Source organism: Plectrocnemia conspersa, unplaced genomic scaffold, assembly GCF_051122295.1.
Source record: "Plectrocnemia conspersa isolate PC_06_02 unplaced genomic scaffold, ASM5112229v1 ptg000007l, whole genome shotgun sequence".
Taxonomy (NCBI): Eukaryota; Metazoa; Arthropoda; class Insecta; order Trichoptera; family Polycentropodidae; genus Plectrocnemia; species Plectrocnemia conspersa.
The window spans coordinates 12,355,061-12,377,981 of NW_028277171.1; the positions used below are offsets into that span (position 1 = coordinate 12,355,061).

Consider the following 22,921-nt stretch of genomic DNA (forward strand, 5'->3'; position numbering starts at 1 on the left):
TAATAATTAAAGAGAAATTGTGGGAAGCATTAATGTATATTTCGACATTAGTATATAGATGGATTTTAATGAGTTTTTTTTAATATTGATGTAATAAAATTGCTTAGAAAAAAAATGCTACGGATTTTTTTCTATATTATTATATTATATTAAAAAAATTAAACATATTTTTGCGTTCACAAATATAAATATTTTCGGTATATTTTTTTATACAATAATATTACACAAAATGCATAGGTATTTTATAATTAATATTCTCTGAGAAATTAAAAAAAATGCAGTTTTAATCCTAAGACGAATTTATAAAATCAATGCTGAAAGTAGCAGTAAAGAGTTTACAAGAACATTTAACTAAGATACATGCATATCTCTGAAAATGTAGAATAAAACCTTCAAGTTGAACAACGACATTTATGATCCGATCTTTCTTAATGGCAAAGCGATCCCAACATCAACCAGTGCAAGATACATAAGGATTCACCTTGACAATGTCTTGACTTTGGAGCAAGAGGAAGCAACTGCGGCTCCAGCTTCGTAAGTTTTATTGGTTAACGGTCGTAATTCAAAATTATCATTAGAAAATAAAATACTTATATACAGAACAATAATTAGGCCAGTATAGACCCACGGTGCTTAGGTCTGGGGTGCTTTCTCCAGGTTAAATATAAATATTATACAAAGGTTCCAAAACAATGTGGTCCATATATTAGTTAACGCTTAGGGCATCCAAATACCCAGCCAAATTAATTACCCGGTTCTACGGTTATTTCCCGGAAAAGCACCGGGTACCCGGTTCGGTTCCGGGTAATTTTTGTAAGCCGTTAAGAGTCTAATTTTTAATATAATTGAATCTTTAATTAAATATGACATGATATATTTAATTTTACTTTAATAATTAATATAATTTAAAAAAAATAAGGTATTGAAATAAAATCAATATATTATGTAATTATTAATCAAAATATTTTTACATTTCATCGTTAGGTACATATATACATAAACTTACATACTACATACATGTGTAACAGTACAAAACCGAAATATTTATTTTAACACATATTTGGCAATATCTTATATATAATTGTTCTAAGCCGCTTCCGCTTCCGGACGCGCATAACTTTAAACGAAACATTCTCCGTTCAATTATCTACTCTGTAAATCGTATCGCTTTGTATTAACGGTGTGTAACAATACACGTAAACAAAGGAAATATATTTAATTATAATAATAAATAATATTAAAAATTAAAATTGAATTTGTTCCGATTGATTTTCGAGCCGCCGGTAATGCGTTCTGTTGTTTCGACCAATCAAAAATAAGCATTCAAATATTCAAATAGCTTCGACCAATGAAAAATAAGCATTCAAATTCAAATAGACAGTACCGTGACAACACTTTTAAATAATTATTATTTAATAATAAAATTTTGCTACGCGACAATAATTTTCATTAATTCATCATTTGACTGAATAAAAATGAAATATATACATAATGTGTTGAGGATTAGAAGAATACATTGATTAAACTAGATAAACAATCATAAAATAATCATCGTAATGAAATTTTCAAATTTTGAATTCCCGGCGACGGGCTCCGAGGCCTAAAAGTGAGTTTTTGCTTTTATAAATAATCGGATTGCAAATTAACTAGGTGTGTTATAACTATGAAAATTAAATATATACATAATGTGTTTAGGATAAGAAGAATACATCGATTAAATTAGATAAACAATCATAAAACAATCTTTGTAATGAAATTTTCAAATTTTGAAATCCCGTCGCCGGGCTCCGAGGCCCGAAAGTGAGTTTTTCTTTTATATTACATAAACATTATCATTGCTTTCCGATTTAATACACATATACGTTAGATTTTAAGAATTTTAAATTAACCAGTTATGTTTTAAACATGAACGTGTAATATATCCTTAGTATGTGAGGATTGAAAGTTAATGTCGATCAAATCGGCGCTGTCGGACAGCTTATAAATGTGTAGTTTCTTGGATGTTATCTAATAAACGACATTTTACAATGATTATAAATATGTGATTGCATACCTGGAATAATCGATAGCCAAAATATCTAAGAGTGGGTTATTTTTAATTCCGATGTGGCAAAATATGTACAATTTTTGTTCTGTGCCATCATTCCTCTTTCTGAATAGCCAAATTTAAGATATTCAGTTACATCAAACTTATGTAGTATGTTCTTTATGAAAAGATAATACTTGCTGACAGTGACTTTAACATGAGTAGATTAACTCTTTGTTTATATATACCAATTCTACGTTGTAGCCATTTAGGTCATCAAATTGTTCCATCATTGCTTCTGAAAAGTAATTAAAAAATTATAAGAGTAAACATTGAACACATTATTACTACTATTATAATCCATAAATTAAATTTGAACGACAAACGAAGAACAAAATTAACGGAAATTACTGTAGAGGATTAAACACGTAGATTGACATATCTTCATCTTCTTCAAAATAGTCGCAATATGTCATACATTAATTGTTTGCCATACGTAAATGTTATTAGATCTCTCATTGATTCTGAAAATTGACTGCAAACGATACTATATATTGGGTAAAAAGTAACTTTTTGTTTACACTAATATGAGATTTTTCATTATTACTACCATTGTAATATGTTTAATTAACTTTGGCATGTATATCTTCAATTGCCAAATCACTGCTGTTTGTCTTTTAATATTAGATCCTAGAAAGTCAATAGTAATTTTGTTAGAATAACCGTGATATAGTATTCATATAACCAAACACTTACTGGCACACTCATAATTGATAATTTCGATTATAAAGTCTATAATTCCAATGGTAAATCACTTTGAATCATCTACAATTGTAACTTTTTAAGAAAAATGCTGTGATTATAACATATTTCACTGTTTATTTAATCGCACTAAGCTGTATCCCGGCGCGCGCTTGACCGATGACAGAAGAACTGTCACATATAAGAAATTCCGGGGAATACCGGTAATGGTATTTCCCCGGCGCGCTTGAGAACGAACTACGAAATTGATTTTATCGATTTAAATTGTAAAACACTTATCAATATATGTATAAAAATCATCAAATTATAAAAAAAATATTTTTTTTAAATATGTTTAGTTTATACGGTATTTAAAATATAATATAAATAATGTAATTTTTTTATTAGCTTCTCTTAACAGAAAAAATGTGTACTTACATTTTGACGAACGTTGCCAATTTAAAGTAATAGTTTTTAGAGAATTTTTAAAATTTCCTTTGAAAAAATATTTTCAACAAAAAGGGGCAAAGTTTAAAAATAAGTACTATTCGATAACAACCAACTACTAAGCACATAGTGTTGCAAAAATCCTTCTTACTGACACCTTTGAAAGTAAACTACACAAAATTGTATATCACTAATTTTAATATTTTTTAAATTATAAAGTTTCAGAATAAAATTTCAAGATTTATTCAAAATATTTTTTTCAACTTTAAAAATATTTTTTATTTTATTATGGATTTTAAATATTCTTTATTTATTATGGATTTTAAATATGTTTATTTTATTATTAATTTTAAATAATGTGAAAACTTTTTGCATTTATTAATTATTAAAATATATAATACTGCGCAGAAAAAACATTTACTTTAAAAAATATATCAATCAAAATAAGTCAAAGTATTTTTTATTAAAGATAGACAAAGGTCTCAAAATTATTAATATTTTTAAAACGCATTTTTGGTCTAAAGTAACATATTAGGTGCTTGATATTTTCAGTTTATTATATCTTTCTAATTGGCTTTTATATTTACACATAAAACATATAAACAACTTTTTTTAATTATAAAGTAACTTATGGTGTAACTAAAAAACGCTCTTATTACTAAAATTTTAATTTATGATAAAATTGTGTTATATGCATCGTTAAAACGGGCCGCGAATTCCCAAAACACTCGCGTTAGAACGCCATAGTGACGTCACGATGATGTTTTACGCCGGCGTCAAAATCAGTTCCACAAATACTCACAGGCGTCGCTTCATACGTCGCTGCGATCGCGGGATCGGTTAGTCATAGATTGGATGATTCTGGACAATTACAAAATATACCGAAATGAGAAGAAATCAATACAATATCATTAAAAAAAGGTTAGGTTGTTTGGTTCTATAGTGAAGGTCGGCGCGAGCGGTAGCGAGGCGAAATATTGAAATTCCAGTATAACGAATCTTTAATTTGTCCCCGAAAAACTTTCATGCAAAATGTTTTCATTGTAATGAAGACTAATCTCAGCATAACAAAATATTTTGCTCCGAATTTAAGAATGACGTTATAACTTGACAAAATATTTCTAAGAATTCAGTTCATCATTGACTTGGGGTGTGCCAGATGTGTTCAAAAGCGACATTACAGGTGTTTCGTTGACCCTCAAACTTTTTTTATACAACATTTTTTCACAAATTTTATTGTGTTTCATACATTTTCCTTAAACAAGGACAAAAACGATCTGTCAACCTTATAAGAGGTTATTTTGATGCTGTAGTAATATAGTAATTAAAAATAAAATAAAAATATATCATCTTCCTTACATTCAATATAACGAATTTTCAGTACACCAAAATTTATTCATTGGTTTCGTGAGCTTCGCTGTATTGAAATTTCATAGTACAATTTTTAATTTATAATTATCTAGCCAAGTTTTAAACCTATTCATAAATGATATACAATATTTAGATTAATCATTAAATATCTAAGTTTCAATATAACGATAAAATCTAACGTTGTAAATCTAATAAATGATATAAAATGTTTTCTTCTGGAAATATTTAGTCAAGTTGTAAACCTATTTTTAAATGAATTAAAAATGTTAAGTAGTTTTTATAGATTGAACTATTTTGTCTATCATTGAAAATCTTAAATAGTAATGACCAATTTGAACCATTAAATTTTAAAAAATATTTAAAAAAATCAGAACGAAGCAAAAATTATATTTAAAACCCAAAAAGTTGAGGGTCCGGTATTCGCACACTCGCTAGCTATCGGTACCTCACGATAGTGAGGTACCGACAGCTAGTTAATACAAATTGCACATGAAAAATACCGAGGAAATAAATTTTATTAAAATTATAAAAAAAATTAGATGATTGTATTTATTATATGTATTATATGTAGGTAGAGAAACAAATCTTATTTTAGTGATGTTCTTTTTGTAAAAAGTTGTATTTTAAAAACACTAACGAATCTAATGTGTTATATTTTCATTCAACAACGCATTAAAATTTATTTTTATTTACAACTGCAGCCTTTCAAATTAATCCTTATCTATGCATTCGCTTATCTCGAAATCTATAGGCCGCTAAGTGCTGTTCCTTTTTTTGTCGTTCAAAGACGTTAGTCGTTTAAGAACGCCGATTCGGCTCTTCCATTTAATTTGAAGTAATGGAAAAAAATATTTAAATGAAATTAACCGGATACCCGTCAAAAATTACCCGGTTTTCGGTTCCATGAAAAACATGGGGGGTAACCGGGTACCCGGTTCGAATGCCCTAGTTAACGCTCCATGGTATTCAAACTGTTATAGTGTACAAACTGTTATAAAAAAATTACGACTGAATACTACAATTACTGTTATAATTTTCCTATAAAGAAAATATCTGTTCTAACTTTATTGTATTCGAATTTTATTATAAAAATATACATATATACGAGTAGTTTCGCTGCAAGATTAAAATTAAGACCAAGATTTTGGAATTTTGTCCAGGTGAAAACTTAAGGGCTACATCTAACCTAAGTAACATAAAAAATATTATTTTTACTGACACAAAATCAGTAGAGGCACGCGTAAAAAATAATTTTATTATTTTATTTTTCACTCACTCGGTTAAGTACAATTGAAAAAGTTTCGACCGGATAACATAAAATTATAACGACGCCGCAAAACAGCGGGTTTTCTGCTTCTTTCGATATGTTCTTTTTCTCTCTTTTATATTTATGCGCGTATATTGCGTATTCGGATTCGAATCTGCGAACATATATTACATGTGTATATATTTTTTGCCTTATCCGGATGTAATCATCGCTACGCTCGTTTTCCCGATCCGCTCGAGCGCTGTCATGTATGCAAACAAACAAACTCAATAAAGGGGGAAATAATTTAAAGTTGGCGTTGGGGAAGTCGCGCGACTGCGAAGTGGCAAAACGGGAGAAGTTTTTTGTTATCGTCGCAATAAAATCTTTTCAACTTTTGGCCAAGGTCTCGGCGAAAAATATCATCCGGTGGAAAAAAATATACGTATGTATATTCAGAGGCCTTACAAAGGCCCGCGACTGCCAAAGATCGGGTACATCGCGAAGCTCCCCATTTACATAATATGTTGGCGCGGTGGTGAAGTGCGAAAAAATTTACAGTTTCGACCATTATGCGCGAAAAACTTTTCGGGGTTGATGAATAAAAGTATATCCCACAATGTCGCCAGAAAAATATAATGTGTATAATACTTTTATATTATCAATATATTTTCTTTTTAACACTGAATATTACTGACAATGAACCGAATTTTCAAGAATCAGCGTGTGTTTCTTATAAAGTATTTTATAATACAGTGTGGATCAAGTGCGAAAAAATTCTATACTAATTTTTATAATCATTATTATTTTAAGATATTAATTGAAATCTTTTATTATCTACTAATTTTAATTTATTCTTTTTGCGTGCAATACACCTAATTGAAAATTATTTACATTATTTGACTCGGACTTTGCTATTAAAAATGCAGGATGTCACATGAGATGATATTATTACTGATTTTTTTTCAGTAAACCTTAATAAATTTATATCGAATTATTGGCTAATAATTGTTGAAAATGTGTTACATGTAATTTCTTAAAATGCTTTCATTTATTTTAATTTTCTTAAATACAAATCAGTGACGATGAATCTGTAGTATCTAAAAAAGTCATGAAAAAACATGAAAGACATTACCATTTTAAGAGAAATATTAATAAAACGGGACCTACTAACAACAAGACTATTTATAATATTTGTTTAAAATATGTTTTAGAATTAAACATGTAATGTAAGCAACCAAGTGGTATGGCAAAAAAATGAATGTCACAAGGCTAAATATTTCTAATAAATTTATTATTTCACTTTATTTAAGAGCGTATTAATCTCTCATCCATATTTATTTCATAATTTAAAGCTTAATGAAAGCATATGTATGTTGACCGGGTCGACTTTTATTCTACTTTCATACAAAAGAGTGTTGTGAAGCTGTTTTTATATTGATTGCAGAAAAGATTCTGAGAAAAACGGACGCAGGACGAAATTCTTTTCAGACGATGAAATAAAAAAGTACCCGAATCAAAAGGGAAAAATATTGTATAGTACATTGATGTACGTGAATGGTATTTTTAAGACGTATTAAGCTTAATTCCATTTCATATATAAAAATAAATATTCTGACGTATTTCTTAATAATATATATTATTTTATAAACAATTTTTGATAGACAGCAATATGGATATATATATATATATATATATATATATATATATATATATATATATATATATATATATATATATATATATATATATATATATATAAAATATTAGGATTCAACCTCCTTAACCCTTGTTTTAGTGAGAGTAATATTAAAATTCGTGTGCCCGACAACAAAGAACTCGAGAAAAAATGGACTGCCTGACTATGGGAGATTATTCAAAGTGGAAAACTCTCACGGGAATGCCTCTGAATGAAATATTTGATATCCCTTATTTTTCCTGTTTGACTTCGATAACATCACTTAGGAAAATGCAATTGTCCATTTGTAAGAATGTCCTGAATTTATACATTTTAAAGCATAATTATTATAAAATATCAAATGATTTATACTATGAGGTATATAGTCTTTTCGTTTATATAATGGAAAAAAACTTTGCAGACTGAGCGGATAAAACGCATCGCTAAGCAAAATCAATGAAACAAAAAGTTTTTTAAACTCCAACCAAATTAGCAAGAGCAGCGTTAAAAATAAACTTTTATTGAGCTGCAGATTTAAATCTGTAAAATATAATATATATTTATTTATAAAAAAATATAATGTCTATTTTTGGTCAAAAAACATATTGATTAAATAAAATTACTGTAATAATTGTGTTCGAAATTTCGTTAAATCCGACATGTGTATATAAATATTTTTAAGAAAAAAAATGTGTTCATAGATATATGATAAATATTTAATTGAGTTAGGCTGAGCTAGGTTACGTTATTGTACCCTAACCTAACCTAACTTTATATGTTTTTGTTGACAAATATGTAAGAAAAATTATAAATTTATGTACCCGTATACTCAATTTTATACCTTTAGACACATCTGGATGGTCACAAAAACTCCATATTATAAAGATCAAATTTATAAACTAATATAAAATATTCATTCGTAAAAAAAAATACAATGAAAAATTACTAAAATAACATATCATTACTTAAAATATTTGTATGAATAAATAAAAATAAATTTAAATTTTGCTGCTGTATCAAATATTATGAATAGTTATGTACAAGTGTTAATAAGGGCGGTGCATGAGATGCAAGACACCTTGGTCTTAGTCTAAAATGAAAATAATAAAAAACTGTTCATAATATACTGATTTGAAAATTCACATTTAATACTAATTAAAGAACATGCTTTGATTTACAAAGTTTGATTTATATAAAATATTTTTTTGGCAGCGCATAATTAATGACATATTTTTTATATCTTTTATTATATACTGTGTAAAATAGATTTGTATTTTTCAAAAATCGTATCAAATTGCTCAATATTTTATTTTAAACTTTTTGCTACACTTTTAAATAAATATGAAAATAGCGAGACAGAATTAAATATTGTAATAATATATTTTTGCCATAATAAATATATTATATAAATAAAAATAGTTTTTTTTTACTAAATAAATTTATTAATTAAATAAACTAATATGAAGCTGGTAATATTTATTGATTTAAATATTTTTTTTGAAGAATCAAGGAAAATTGTTATTTACATGTCTACTTTAAAAACATGAACCTGCTATGAACACATATCAGCAAACACATATTACGATGTCTTTAATATTTTAATAATAACTAGTTTAATTAAATAATAAAATTATAACCACATTTTTTATTATATGTGATGATAATTTTATTAAATATCATATTATTTGTTATAGTCTATAAATATTAGCTAAATGTGCATATTCATCCGAATGGATTTTTTTCCTGCTTGCTCCTGTCGGCGATCAATCATGCGAATCCTCGCGTGGGCACTCAAAAATATTACTTTTGAGTTTGCAGATGATTTAGGCAAGTGTCTGTATTCACTCGCAGGTTCACTAACGTTCAAAGAGTAAAAATAAAAATATAGATAAGCACACCACACACTGCAAAAAATTTTTGTAGGGAAGTGCAAGAAGACTCGTGTTGAAGAGTGTTGCCGGAGAAAGACCTTTCAAGAACAACATCCATCTATCAAACGCCGTGTTAAATATTTAATTTTCTCATTTTCCACGCGAAAAACCCCCTTATAATTTGCGAAACGAAAAAAGTGCGCGTAATTCTTTTAAAAATATAAATACAACAAAGGATGCTAGAGCGGGGACGATGCTGCTTTATCTTTGTTAAGGAGTATTTTTTTCTTGTTTTCTGCGTTTAATATTAAAGTTTTTTTGTGTTCCTTGTAAATTATTAAAGCCTCGAAGAGTGTCTTGAAGAGAAAACGTGTCCAAACAACGCCGTAGATTTGACTCAAAAGACATAATCCGAGAATATTATTATTGCTCAAATAATAATATTATTATGTAATTATTTAATAAGGGTGTTCAACTTTTGATTATTAGGTACACTGGATTGAACTGTGTCAGTTTGATCAAATACATTAATAATTATGCTCTCCATAATTATTTTTTATTTTAGATTTTACATAATTTATGAAAAAATACAGTAAAATACATATTTTATAATTAAGTGCAAATGGTTGCAAATTTTCTACTTTACGATAAAAAAATAAAAGATACGTGACTATTAGTAATACAAAGCTAGAATATATTAAGAAACAAACGTTAATGTTAAATGATTAAGCCTAATCATATTTGTAACTATTTATTTAACTAGAGGTTAGGATTAGGTTTGGGCTTAAACATCAGTGGATGTGTATTTTTTAGTGAAGTTGTATTTTTTCTGGTAAAAACATACTTTCACTAGTTTGCTCAATTAAAATGTTGTTATATATATATATATATATATATATATATATATATATATATATATATATATATATATATATATATATATATATATATATATATATATGTGTGGTTGAATGCGTTTTCGCGGAGAAATATTTGGTTAATATTTCTAGGAGTCGGATTACTCCGCGTACTTTTTTGATTCCGTGTGGAATCATGGTCCCTACGTTTCGGCCAGATTCGCCCGGCCATCCTCAGGGGAAAATTGAGAATATGAACATCCGGTGTGGGCAAAGCCCAGCATGTGGTTGTTCAGATCTGAACAACCACATGCTGGGCTTTGCCCACACCGGATGTTCATATTCTCAATTTTCCCCTGAGGATGGCCGGGCGAATCTGGCCGAAACGTAGGGACCATGATTCCACACGGAATCAAAAAAGTACGCGGAGTAATCCGACTCCTAGAAATATTAACCATATATATATATATATATATATATATATATATATATATATATATATATATATATATATATATATATATATATATATATATATATTATATTTATATATATATATATATATATATATATATATTTATATTTATATATATATATATATATATATATATATATATATATATATATATATATATATATATATATATATATATATACATATATTAAAAATAGTAGTTGTTTTAATGGCTTAAATAAATGCAAAAATCTAAAATGTTTGTTTTATTACAGAGATAAGATGAGAATATTGGGTTTTAACATTTAATTGTGTAAATGTAACTATTTAAAAAATTTTTTTGTCATTAACGATTCTTGTAATATTATATATTTATTAGTCCATTGCAAAATTAGTAATTAAATTGAAAGTTTTAAAATTGAATTGTCTTTAAAAGTGCAAGCTACTGTGCTATATAAAGAATGTCAATTAGGTGTCAGGGCAATTTTCGAGTTTTCCACTTTTTCCTCAACGAAAGACGAGACTTTTCTCTGGCTTTCGGCTAATCCTTGCCCACAGGCTCCAATCGCAAAGATTTTGCGATTGCTGCTCCGACGATATAATTAAATTAAAACGTCGGATTGCTTCTTTACATAAATACTCTGCGCATTATTTTTTTTCCGTTCAAAATTTAAACACAAATTCTCTTTCACTTTTTTTCTATATTTTTTTCGTGGAAACTTCTCGGCGGGGATCACGAGCTCAGAAGAAATTATTCATCCTCGCTGGAGCATCTTTATGGGTCTTGAGTGCTCACCAAAAGCGCCATGAAAGCCTCCTACGTCCTGGGGAAAAGGGAACAAAATGTCTGCCGGGTGTGGCGGACCCTTTAAATTGCGATACACTTAAGCGAAGGTATATCTACGTACTTCGCTCGCACACGCCTAAAAATGAAATAAGTTCAATATAAATAAACCTTACAAGCTTACTTTTACAGGTGCGACAGGTAAAATGCTGTGCGCCAGATACGGCGAATCTGATTTATGACGTAGAATGTACAAACTTGAACCATACTAAATAATGTGTTCGTATGTTCTTTTCCATACATGCGTGTAAAAGCTTTGTGCATGCTCAATACAATTTGAATATTGCGTATGGATGTTATGAAAGTTTAGAAGCCCAAATCATAAGTTTCTCCCTCAATTTCGTGCTCTTTTGAAAGGCAATTTAAACAAATTTTGTTACAAAATGATTGCAATCATTTAACTCGATTTAAGTTAATATAGTATAACGAGGCAAATAGAATGCAAAAATTATATAATTGTTTTTATGAGTGGAAGGCAAGTAATATCAAGTGAGTCTGTAAGGCGTTGTAGCGGAGTGCAATAAGATTAAATTACTGATCAAAAATAATAGGAAACTCCTGACTATACACAGTTATTATAATGGAGTAATATTATCACAATATAATACATATTTAATTTTATATAATATTTTAACCAGTTGCCTCCAGCATATAGTGTAAAATGTAAGAAAAAACCAATATGGATTAACAGGTAAATTAATTTAAAAGTAATAAAATATTATTACATAAAAGACATAGGTAGTCTTAACAAAAATACATTTAAATAATGTACATATGTATATGCTACAAAAAAATTCTCTCCATCAACAAAATTATTAATTTTATTTATCTAATACTAAGCATTTTTTGCATTGACTTAAAAATATATACACTCATATAAAAATAAAACGAAGCTAATAATCAAATAAATTTATATTTATATCTAATAAATAAAATTTATATAATAAATATTTTTTGTTTAAAAAAAACATTGACAAATTGTAGTTATATGCAGCTACAAAATAATTATACAAGCCGATAAAATTAATTGGCACTGTAAAAACTTATAATTATAAAAGTTTATTAATAAGTAAAGTTGTTGATTTCTTTTTATTATTGTCCTGGAAAAAATAGACATAACTGTCAGTATATATTAACAGTAATTTTTTTTTAACTATATATTCATAGATAAAAAATACAATATTTAATAAGCAATAAAAAAAGCATTAAGCTTTTTTTGAAAAAATATATTAGATAATTTAATAAAATACCAAATACATGCTTGTATGTACGGATTTTTTTGTCATGTAACGCGGTGGAACTGCGTTCCACGTCTTTTTTACGGTTTTATTGTTACTGAATACACGCGCATAGCTATTGACAATCTGCGGAACACTTAATTTTATTATTTTTACGTGAATATGACGTCATTATTTTTATCTTCCTTATATTTAAGTTTAAAAGTTTAACCATAAGCTTAAAAAGAAAGGCAATTCCAGTTACTTCTCAATCGCTGGTCCCACTAAAAAAAGTCTCAAAAAATAACAGAAAATATAGAAATATTAGTGCAAGTTGATGATTCTGAATCATCCCAGCTGATCTTGAGGAGCAAGGCCGAACTCAAAAAAATTAGTAGGATTACTGCTAGTTATTATATAAAAAAAACGATTTTCGATCAAAAAATGAATGGTTGAACATACATAAAATTAAACACATTGGCTACACACCTTGCAGAAATGTTGGAACTTTTGGAACTGAAACGACGATGGGAATAAAAACTTCCAAAAAATAGGCCAACAATGAAATCACATATTCTGAAAAAGATAAGGAGCTACAATTTAGCTTACTTTGAAAAAAAAAATCGATCACACAGAATATACTTCATACAAAATAGCGTTAAGAACTATTTCTGAAACCAAAAAAGGAAGATAAAAAACATTTTTTTAATTCTCGCAAAAAAGTAATAACAGCAAAAAAATTCTAGTGCATATAAAGTAACAAAGAAAAATCAAGCATTCTATACTTCAAAGTGAAATTTATCTGCAAGAACTGAATAAAATTGAAATGGTTAGTATTCTTCCTTCAACAAACGCATACATTAATATTGTGAATCATATAATTAATGAATTAAGAAAAAAATTATTTAAAGAAATTGTTTAATCGAAAAATATAATTTCAACTACCATAAGTTAAAATAACATTGGAATAAAGGTAGATTGAAGAATATATATGCCGTTTCGACTTTAATTAACAAATCGAAAAATATCACGTGTCGGTATGCCAAACATATCACGTGGTCCATCAGTTGCGCATTCCTTTGTGGATTATCAATATTTTTTTGAATCCAGATTACTCATTAAAATTTAATCTTTGTATAATTACTGTGTATTATTTATAACAATGCGATATATTTACGAAAATTTGTCGTAGTTGATGTTGAGCTGATGCTTGAAAGTCGAATGAATTCAAAAGGATTTAGTCACAATAGTACAAATTAGCCGTCTGAAAACAAGACGACGGGTCGTTTTCAAATAATAATTAGACTTAATCGTGAATAAAAAAATTAATTTATATTGTTATAAATATACAGATATCATTCAAATATTTAATTAAGAGACAACAAATGAAAATAATAAAATTATTACAATAAGTGAATTAGAACATTATTTTTGCTCCTTTATGACAATATAATTAAGTAGAAGATTTTTTTATGAAAACGGAATTTATAGCTCTCAAGAGGAGATATATTTAAATTTTGCATCTTAAAATAATTTAAATTCAATATCACCATTTCACAATAAAACTTTAAAATCACATTCCGGTATTTAAAATATGCTTAAATATTAAAAGCCTTGTATATAATGCCACGTCAGAAAATTCTTACGGATCTAATCATGCCCTATTTATTATTCTTATTTTTATTAATGAAGGTAATAAAGCCATTTAGAATTCCACAAAATATATTACAAGGTGTCATTCACGAAAGATTTCACAAGATAAATATTAAAATTTATGGAATTTAATTTTTAATCAAAATCTTGCGCACTAAATATAGTGCTTTTATATTTTTTAACACTATGACGCTACTGTTGCCGACTGTGACGTCATTTAAAATGGCGTTGGATAGATTAAATCTGAACTGTCACTTTTTCAACGTTTCAGTTTCCATCAGCGTTTGCGTCAGATGCAATCGCATATTCAATACGTCAACTGCTTTTTGTGAACATTGTGCGCGTATACTGTTATATTAGTAATAGTTTTAAAAAAATAACGAAGTTGTTTGATAAGTTTACTGAATTGATATAGTAAATTAAATAATACTTCATTTAGAAGTTGTTATAATGAAATTTTTAATGCCTTTGTGTCAAAGTGTTTATTTTTGACATATCTTACAACAATTAGAATAAAGTTCACGCGCAGTTTTTATATTTATTTTATTCCTATTGTTTTCTTTTATTTTCGTGTTTGCGTCAAAATACTCTAATCGTCTTTAAAGCGATTTAAGCTTTTGATTCCGAATGACCAAGATTGACGTGAAGGGAGAAGCAGCCGCTTTTTTAATTTTCTTTGTATGAAATTGTTAGGCTGCAATTATTAGATTCGAGTTTATATAAGCTCAGTTAGTCTAAGCTGAAGAGCTTTTAATGAAATTATTAATAATATGGATTAATGCGTGGAGAAATAAACAATTTGAAACGGTTGACACAGCTTTGAATTAAAATGCATTTCTAACGCTAAGCCATTAAGCATTTATGACAAAAAAACACAGCGGTACTTGTATTTCTAAAGGCACTCCTAGAGTGTTGTTGATACAATACAAACTAGCACTTGCCAATAGTGAATTTTCTGAGAAACACATTTGTCGCTTTTAGTTTTAATCTGTCTATTGTCACGTACGGTCTGCACTAGGCGCTTATTATTGTATTTAACGTCATGTAATCCAAGTACTAAACTTATAGCAAATGATAGTTTTATACGTAGCGCTAATATAACATGTTGGTAAATGTTCAATTAATTAATTCATAATGTTCAATTAATTTGTTCATTCAAAACAAATAATTTTAACAGAAACAAAATGTTGCTGCTCTGAAATATAAGTTTTGTAAGTAGTTTTAAATAAGGGAAATTACTAATTTGTAATGTTTTATAGATTATTTTCGAGATCAATTTGTTTTTAATATTTGCATAGTAAGATGATGATTTATTATGCCTCTCTACATATATATATGTAGATAATTATCATAATTTGTATTTAAATACTCATAAACAAATATACAATGCATTACTAATACATCGCCTAATGTGAATGAGCAGCTATCATACTTTATTATATTAACTTAGCCTATAGAATAAATTAGCTATGCCTTTTTGAGGGTAGTACAAATATAATATAAAACCACTCGATCTAATAGTATAACAAGGCATACCGCGTAAAATCACAGAGATCCTCAAAGAAGTTTGCTCAGACCGTTTTTTTTCATTAAATATACAATCAGAGGATTAATGTACGTTGACATAAAAATACTTGTAAATCTGTAACATGTTTTATTCAAATCTATATTTGTATATATATTAATATAAGTAAAATAAACGTTTTATAAAAAAGTCGTTTGATGTGACAGTAATTGAATGCTTCTCTTGTCCAAATCCATCTATATGTGCTACAAAATAATTTAACAAGACTGCTATATATTGTATTATATATACATGTGTTGAATGATACGATATAACTAGGAACAAAATGCGGGCCAGAAGGGTATGAATATTAAGGGCTCTTCAATTAGTGATTTTAAAGGCACCGATCTCAGTTTCACGCCACTATAGACAGTGTTTACACAACTCGTACTACACCATGCACTACTAATCTGAAGATAAGACAGCACCAGAAGTAGCGGTAGCCGGGGAATGCCTTTTTCGCACACCCTCATCATAATTAGCGGGGACGTGTGCCTCCGAAGACCGACCCTTTATATATCGATAAGCCTTCGAGGGTGACGTGTGGATCGTCAAGGGTGCCCGTGGTTGCGGTACGAGAGCACGCTCCAACACTGAAGTGGCACTACAGCCTGAAATCCAATTAATTAGCAAAAGGGAGGCAACACAGTGTCTCCCGCCCCCACTCGCCCATCTCTCTTTCGGATGTGACACGGCCAATTAGACCTACCCCGGGAAAATATGACTTAGTTGTTTTCAAACGAAGTCAGCGGTCGAGATAAACGCGCGTAATTAGATTGAGAGAAACAAATTATTTTAAGATTTCCAGTTCGGTATCATCGCATTTTGGTCAATTTAGTGTTTGTGTGGTAATGAAATTTGGCGCTCGAACGCTCGGAGTGTATTGCTTTATTTTTTTATCTCGGAAAACGAATACCATTTAAAAATAACAATGGGGGAATCAGGAAATTGCTTTTAAATCTTATCTATATTGTCGAACTCGGCTGTATATCTCCCCACTATTTATTAACGAGAATTATAAGAAGAAACATTTCAACTTATAGTATAATGGGCGAAAGACAAACAGGCTACAGAAATGACTTATTGCTGTGTGATTATTACTATCACAGTAATAATCACACAGTTAATATCAAATTCATCGTCACTTTCTTAAACATCCATTATTATATCGTCATTCGTAATTATTGTATATGGATAATTTCTAAAAATAAATCAGTATATGTATTTATAAATACTTAAAACACAGATTACTAATTTTGTTTTACGCGACTTAGTAATTTACTAGCTCGAAAAGACTAATATTATTATTTCAGTTGCCGCTAAAAATGTCGATACCCAGATCGATAGTTGTCAATCGCTCATTTTAATAGTGCGAGCAAAATAGCTTTTTTCTAATCGTTTTATTTCATAACAGACACACAATATTAAGTAACAATTAGAGCATATAATCTCGTTTCATCCCATATCATAAAAATATAGATACATTTGAAGGAAAAAATCAGTTTAAGAGGAATAATTAATAACTTAAAACGGTCAAGTAAGCGTTATGCGGTCTTAACACAGCTCGATTCGGCCATATTCCGATGAAAAATTTTACAATAAACTTACACTCGTAAATTTAAGATTATTGACTTATTTGCATAAGTTTAGAATTCAATATTACTTAACTGTGTCTACCAGAAGCTTTTTTACCAATAATAAATTAAAATTGGCAAAATTAGCTCCAACACAAAGCCAATAAATGCATTTCAAGTTTTGAGTGCAACGCTTGGAATACGATGTTGAGTTACTAGCACAAAGGGTTAACTATATGACACAGAAAATTCAAAAGACATTACCTTGTCAACTGCATGATGCCTAGAATTGTAAATATCGCGCTTTCGGCGTCAATCGGCGTCCCTTCCCCCGCGAGGCCGGCGGGGGAAGGGACGCGTCGCATCGCGTCGGTTGCCTTGCATAATAACAATATTATAATAAACACTAATTTGAATTATACACTGCTTAATTCTAACACATACACTAAATTACACTATCACTTTATAATTTAAAACATCGAAACGGATATTATTATAAAAAATATGAACGAGAACACTTATTCGAGAAAAATGTAACAAAAGAATTTATTCGGCCGTTTACGACCGTGGTCGCATAGCTACTGGTATTTTTTTTAAATATTTCTAGATGCATCCAGACAATTCAGGGTTATGCTTCATTAAAAATAACAAATGTCATTCACCTCTTTGTCTATTTTTAAAATATTTATCTCTAATTCGAATTATTTTAATGCAAGTTGTTTGTTTATTTTTAAATATGTATCTCTCGTTCGATTTATTTTAATGCGAGAGTGACACGAAGGTCACCTTTGTTGTTGACTTGTATGACATAATCAATATATTGTCTTTCTTTAATTTGTTTAAATGTTTTTTTTTTCGATTGATATTAATGCAAGAGCTGACAATCTATTCTCACTTTTTTTAATAATGTGTGTGATTCGCTTAGAAAATACAATAATTCAACATAGTTGCCTTCATTTACGGTATTATTATTTTCAGAGTGTCCTCGAAAAGAAAGTTCTTGTTTAGATAAAAAGCAAATCACGTCAATTAATTTGGAAATAATATATCTGTTTGCAGTAACTTTCTTATTATTTAATTCAACATTTGCCTTAAATTGAGCACTGAAGAAATCATCGATACGATTTTCTTTACTAAATTTTTTTAATTGTATAGTAGCGCATATGTTAGGTTGAGAGCATACTTTTTACGAGCTTCACTTAAATTGTAATAAATTTAAAAATATAGTGTTTATTCCCATTCCCCCTATTTTATGAGTTTCACCTAAATTGTAATAAATTTAAAAATATAGTTTTTGTTCCTATCTCCCTAACCGCATGCCCTGTTTCAAAGTTATCGCACGACACTGATATGCATATATCTAATGTATGGGGATGGGGAGCTATACTTTCGTATGTACGTAAAAATTAATAAATAATAATATTTTTATTGTCTAATCATTTTAATCGTCATTGCGCTTTGGCACATAAAATACTAATTTTACCGACTATGTCTCGTGAATTTTAATTCTTAGTAAATTTCTCACAATTACTTATATTTTGTATACATAATTTATAATATTAAATAACTTAGTAGTATATTTAAATTGTTAGTAATAAAATATTTGTTACTAGAAACTTCTCATACAGCATTAAAAATTATTGAGAAAAAAATAAAAAAAAACTGCTCACCAACTAATACCACTTTTTAAAAATCGGCAAATCTTTACGACTCAAAACATATTTTGCCGTCATTATCGTTTTCCAACAGCAGCGAACGATTTGGCAGCCGGTGACGGGCAATTTTCAGTCGAGATTGATAAGAAAGCAGGGCCGGAATCGGGATTTATTCATCGGCGAATTGTAAAAATGTCAACCCAGCTAGCGCCGCCGGTGTGTAGCCGTATCTGGTATCCGCCCGCGCAAATTAAACGTCTCCGAGGGGGTGTTATTTTTTACCCAGGGGTGGGCAACCTTTTCAGCCTCGCGGGCCACATTCGACTTTTAGTTTTAATCGTGGGCTAAATTAGATATTTTGCGCAGAAGTTTTATATATTCTGGGTGGTTTGTATCAAGAGTAGACATAGACACATACAAAGTGCATACATACGTAGCAAACAATGTCTAGATTTTTTGCCACAATAATAATATTAATAAAAATATATAAGATAAATACTTTAATTAGTAATTTAAATATTATCTAAGCAAAATGAAAAACAGTCTGTTATGCAGTTGAATTTTATTAACCATCATAGCTTGAGAGCCGTAAAGAACATCATAAATAACAAAAATGCTTGATAATAATAATTATATAACAGTTTATATACTACATTTTATTCTAAGCACATCTTGGCGTAGTGCTTTCTTATTTTTTAGTAATAGTAATTAAATTTTATCAAACTTATTAGGAACTACCTGTTTTATAGTCGATATATGAGCTACTTTTGATCAATAAAAAAATATTATGCTGACTGATTCAAATGTAGTGAAGCCGGATCCGGCCCGCGGGCCGCGTGTTATCCATACCGGCTTTAGAACCACCCCCTCAGCTGATAACTCAACTCGGCGCTGAAAACTGGCGCGTTTGAGTGATTTATCGCCGTGACTCGTGGAAAATAAACATTTCCCGTAGAAATTTTCAATGAGCGAACGTGAAGGTGAAGCAGCGCGCCGGGCGAAAAATTAATAAGAATCAAGGGACTGGGCCCTCGGCTTATTTGGAATTCAGCGTGCGCACTTTGAGAACGTATTAATCTTTGTCTTAACTACACTCGAGAGTATCGGGGTGGATTTTAATATCAGACGCCCCCTACGTCGCGGACCGTTGCCCATTTGGAGCCCGTGTAAATATAGAAATGCATAAATTTTAGGAGGTCTGAAAACTAAGAGTGACTGTAAGATCAATAATTTTGGAATAACGGATGATGTTGTTAATCATGTATTATAATTGAAAATCATTAGTTTTCTTAGAAGAAGTAAAACTTAGGCCATTTATTGTCGAGATAAATCAATTAATGTTTGACATCAAACAATTACATGAAGATAGTATAACATACAAAAAACAATTACGTCACACATACGCCATGTGACTTCCAAATTATAGAGTATAAATAATTTTATATCAATTGTAACACAAAAATAATTTAACATGTCCATAGAACTCAGCTTTAAAAAACCAACTATAATCTTTTAAGCGTACAATTTCTATAAAATATTTTTTTAATATAGTTTATTTTTTGCAATATTAAAAACGCGTACTTTTCCCATTGATAAAGTATAATTCCGATTTACGCACGCTTCCGATTTATAAACCGCCATTACATCTAACAAGATTTTTGTTGTACAATAGCAAATAATTTGTTTCCGCCCCGAATCATCAATATTAGCTAGACGATCGAAAAGTAATAGTGCCGCAGACTTTTCTCATTCTCAAGGAATATATACATAACTTTGAACACGGTCTTATTGAATTCACTACCATTAGCAACTTTAGTTAAAACTTGACACTATCAGCACTTTACACCTGACATATAAACGAGAGTTGATTTCAAAAGATTTATAAGCCAGAACACGACCTTACTGAACTTCTTTAAATAACCTAATTTATAAAATATTTTTGAATATTTTATCATAAACATTAGTTACCTTGCTTTCGACTTGAAATTATACGTCGAGGCGAATCTTAGATAACCAAGAAAAGCACCGGCTTTTTACCTCGACTAGGTCCAACTAAACAGTCACCTGTATCTCAGGAGTTTAATCCAATATTTATAATAAAACTAATTGAATTTTAATTTTTTTTAAAAAACCAGCTTAGTCAATTTTTATACAATACTTTTTTGAAACTTTATTTTTTTAATTTTAATTTTATACAAACAATTAATGCTTCGTGAGACATTATTTATTATTTTTAAGTACAACATTATAATCCGAGCTTCAACTACATAAAATCTTGCATGACCATCTCAAAGCCCCGTTTATTGTGTGTAAAGTGTTGCCGACGCACAATACTTCAATAGACTGCCGAAAGCAACAGCCCACTCCACTTTCATAAAATTTATTATGCCAACTGTTACACTCTCGAGATAAAATTTCCCCCCTCGTTTCCCACCCACCCACGGAATATTCACAATGCCATAATTCAATTTATTATTGACGCTTGCTTGCGAAAATTTCGCATCCGAAAGGTAGATTAAAACGGTTTCAAAAGCCCGTTGAATTTACTGTGATTGTGTGAATCCTAAAATCGAAACGAAACAACATAAATAAGTACTTCTAAAACTCGGACAAATTGATTCTAGACAAATTTTAATAACGCCGCCTTTGCTCGCAGGTGAAAATAACTTTTGCGTTATATTGTTTAGTATATATGTCAGTATACATAGAGCGACTGTAAAATATTAATCAACTGGGATGCTGTAATCAGCACTCGGCTAACGAGACAAATTACCCCCTCGGGCTTGAATGAAACAACAAAACCTTCAAAGACTTGTTTGCGTATAAAACGTCAATTAAAAAAAAGGTAAATTCAAATTGCACTTGATTAACTTTGTAACAGTATCTTATTTATGTTCGATATATGAAAGTGTGATTTTTTGCCTGTACAAAATATTTCATACGTACATGCATGGTGATAAATCTTACGGGTGCGACATCCTAGTTCGAATTGGTGTAATATATGTGTTTATTTATTTTTTTGTCAGATTGGCTGCCAGAATATATATCACTTTAGATAAACGATATGGATAAAATAAATAATAAGTTTCGTGCAATAAATATTGAAATAATCCTCAATAGTGATAGATACCAGACCTGACTTCGTGATATTTGTATTTCGTTAGTAACTAAAATATATAACTTTAACAAGTGGTTTTAAACAATAATCTTATAAAAAATAAATATAAAATCATTGTCGGTACCACAAAAAGTATTTAAATACAGTATAAAAAGTTCATAAAAACAAGGCAGCACTACTTCCTGCTATTGACAGAATACCTAAAATCTCTGAGGGACAATAGAGGCAACTTGCTTAACAAACCTAAGCAAATAGCTCCATAGTTTATCTGCATTTCGGTATTACACTATATTGAAAAAATATGATAGCTATCCTTACCGATATTAATATGGACTTCTAATAAAGGAGGGCTAATCAAAGTATATTCAAACCGAATTTTGGTCAATAGGTGAGCGCAAAAACAATTATCACTTTTCAGAAGGCAAAAATCCACGTCAAAAGCAATAAAATCGACACGATTTTATTGCTTTTGACGTGGATTTTTGACTTCTGAAAAGGGATAATTGTTTTTTGCGCTCTCCTATTGGGCAAAATTTGGTTTAGATGTGCTTTATTTGATTCTCACTCGTAATATTGTTACAAAAAGTCTTAATATAAACGCTTGA

General features: G+C 29.3%; 1 protein-coding gene and 1 long non-coding RNA gene across 7 annotated transcripts in view; both read right to left on the reverse strand.

Moving 5' to 3' along the window:
* Window positions 1-22,921, reverse strand: part of LOC148233946 (cell adhesion molecule Dscam1-like) — a 215,282-nt gene that overhangs the window by 86,285 nt on the left and 106,076 nt on the right. The gene's annotated exons all lie outside the window — the stretch shown is intronic.
* Window positions 2,294-2,961, reverse strand: LOC148233950 (uncharacterized). 2 transcript variants are annotated; one of them, XR_015810287.1, is made up of 5 exons: window positions 2,919-2,961; window positions 2,783-2,851; window positions 2,637-2,716; window positions 2,438-2,561; window positions 2,294-2,324 (listed from the first exon to the last, which is right to left on the reverse strand). It is a non-coding gene; the product is annotated as an uncharacterized LOC148233950 (long non-coding RNA). The 2 variants fall into 2 exon arrangements; XR_015810285.1 differs by lacking the exon at window positions 2,919-2,961 and having other exon boundaries at window positions 2,783-2,918.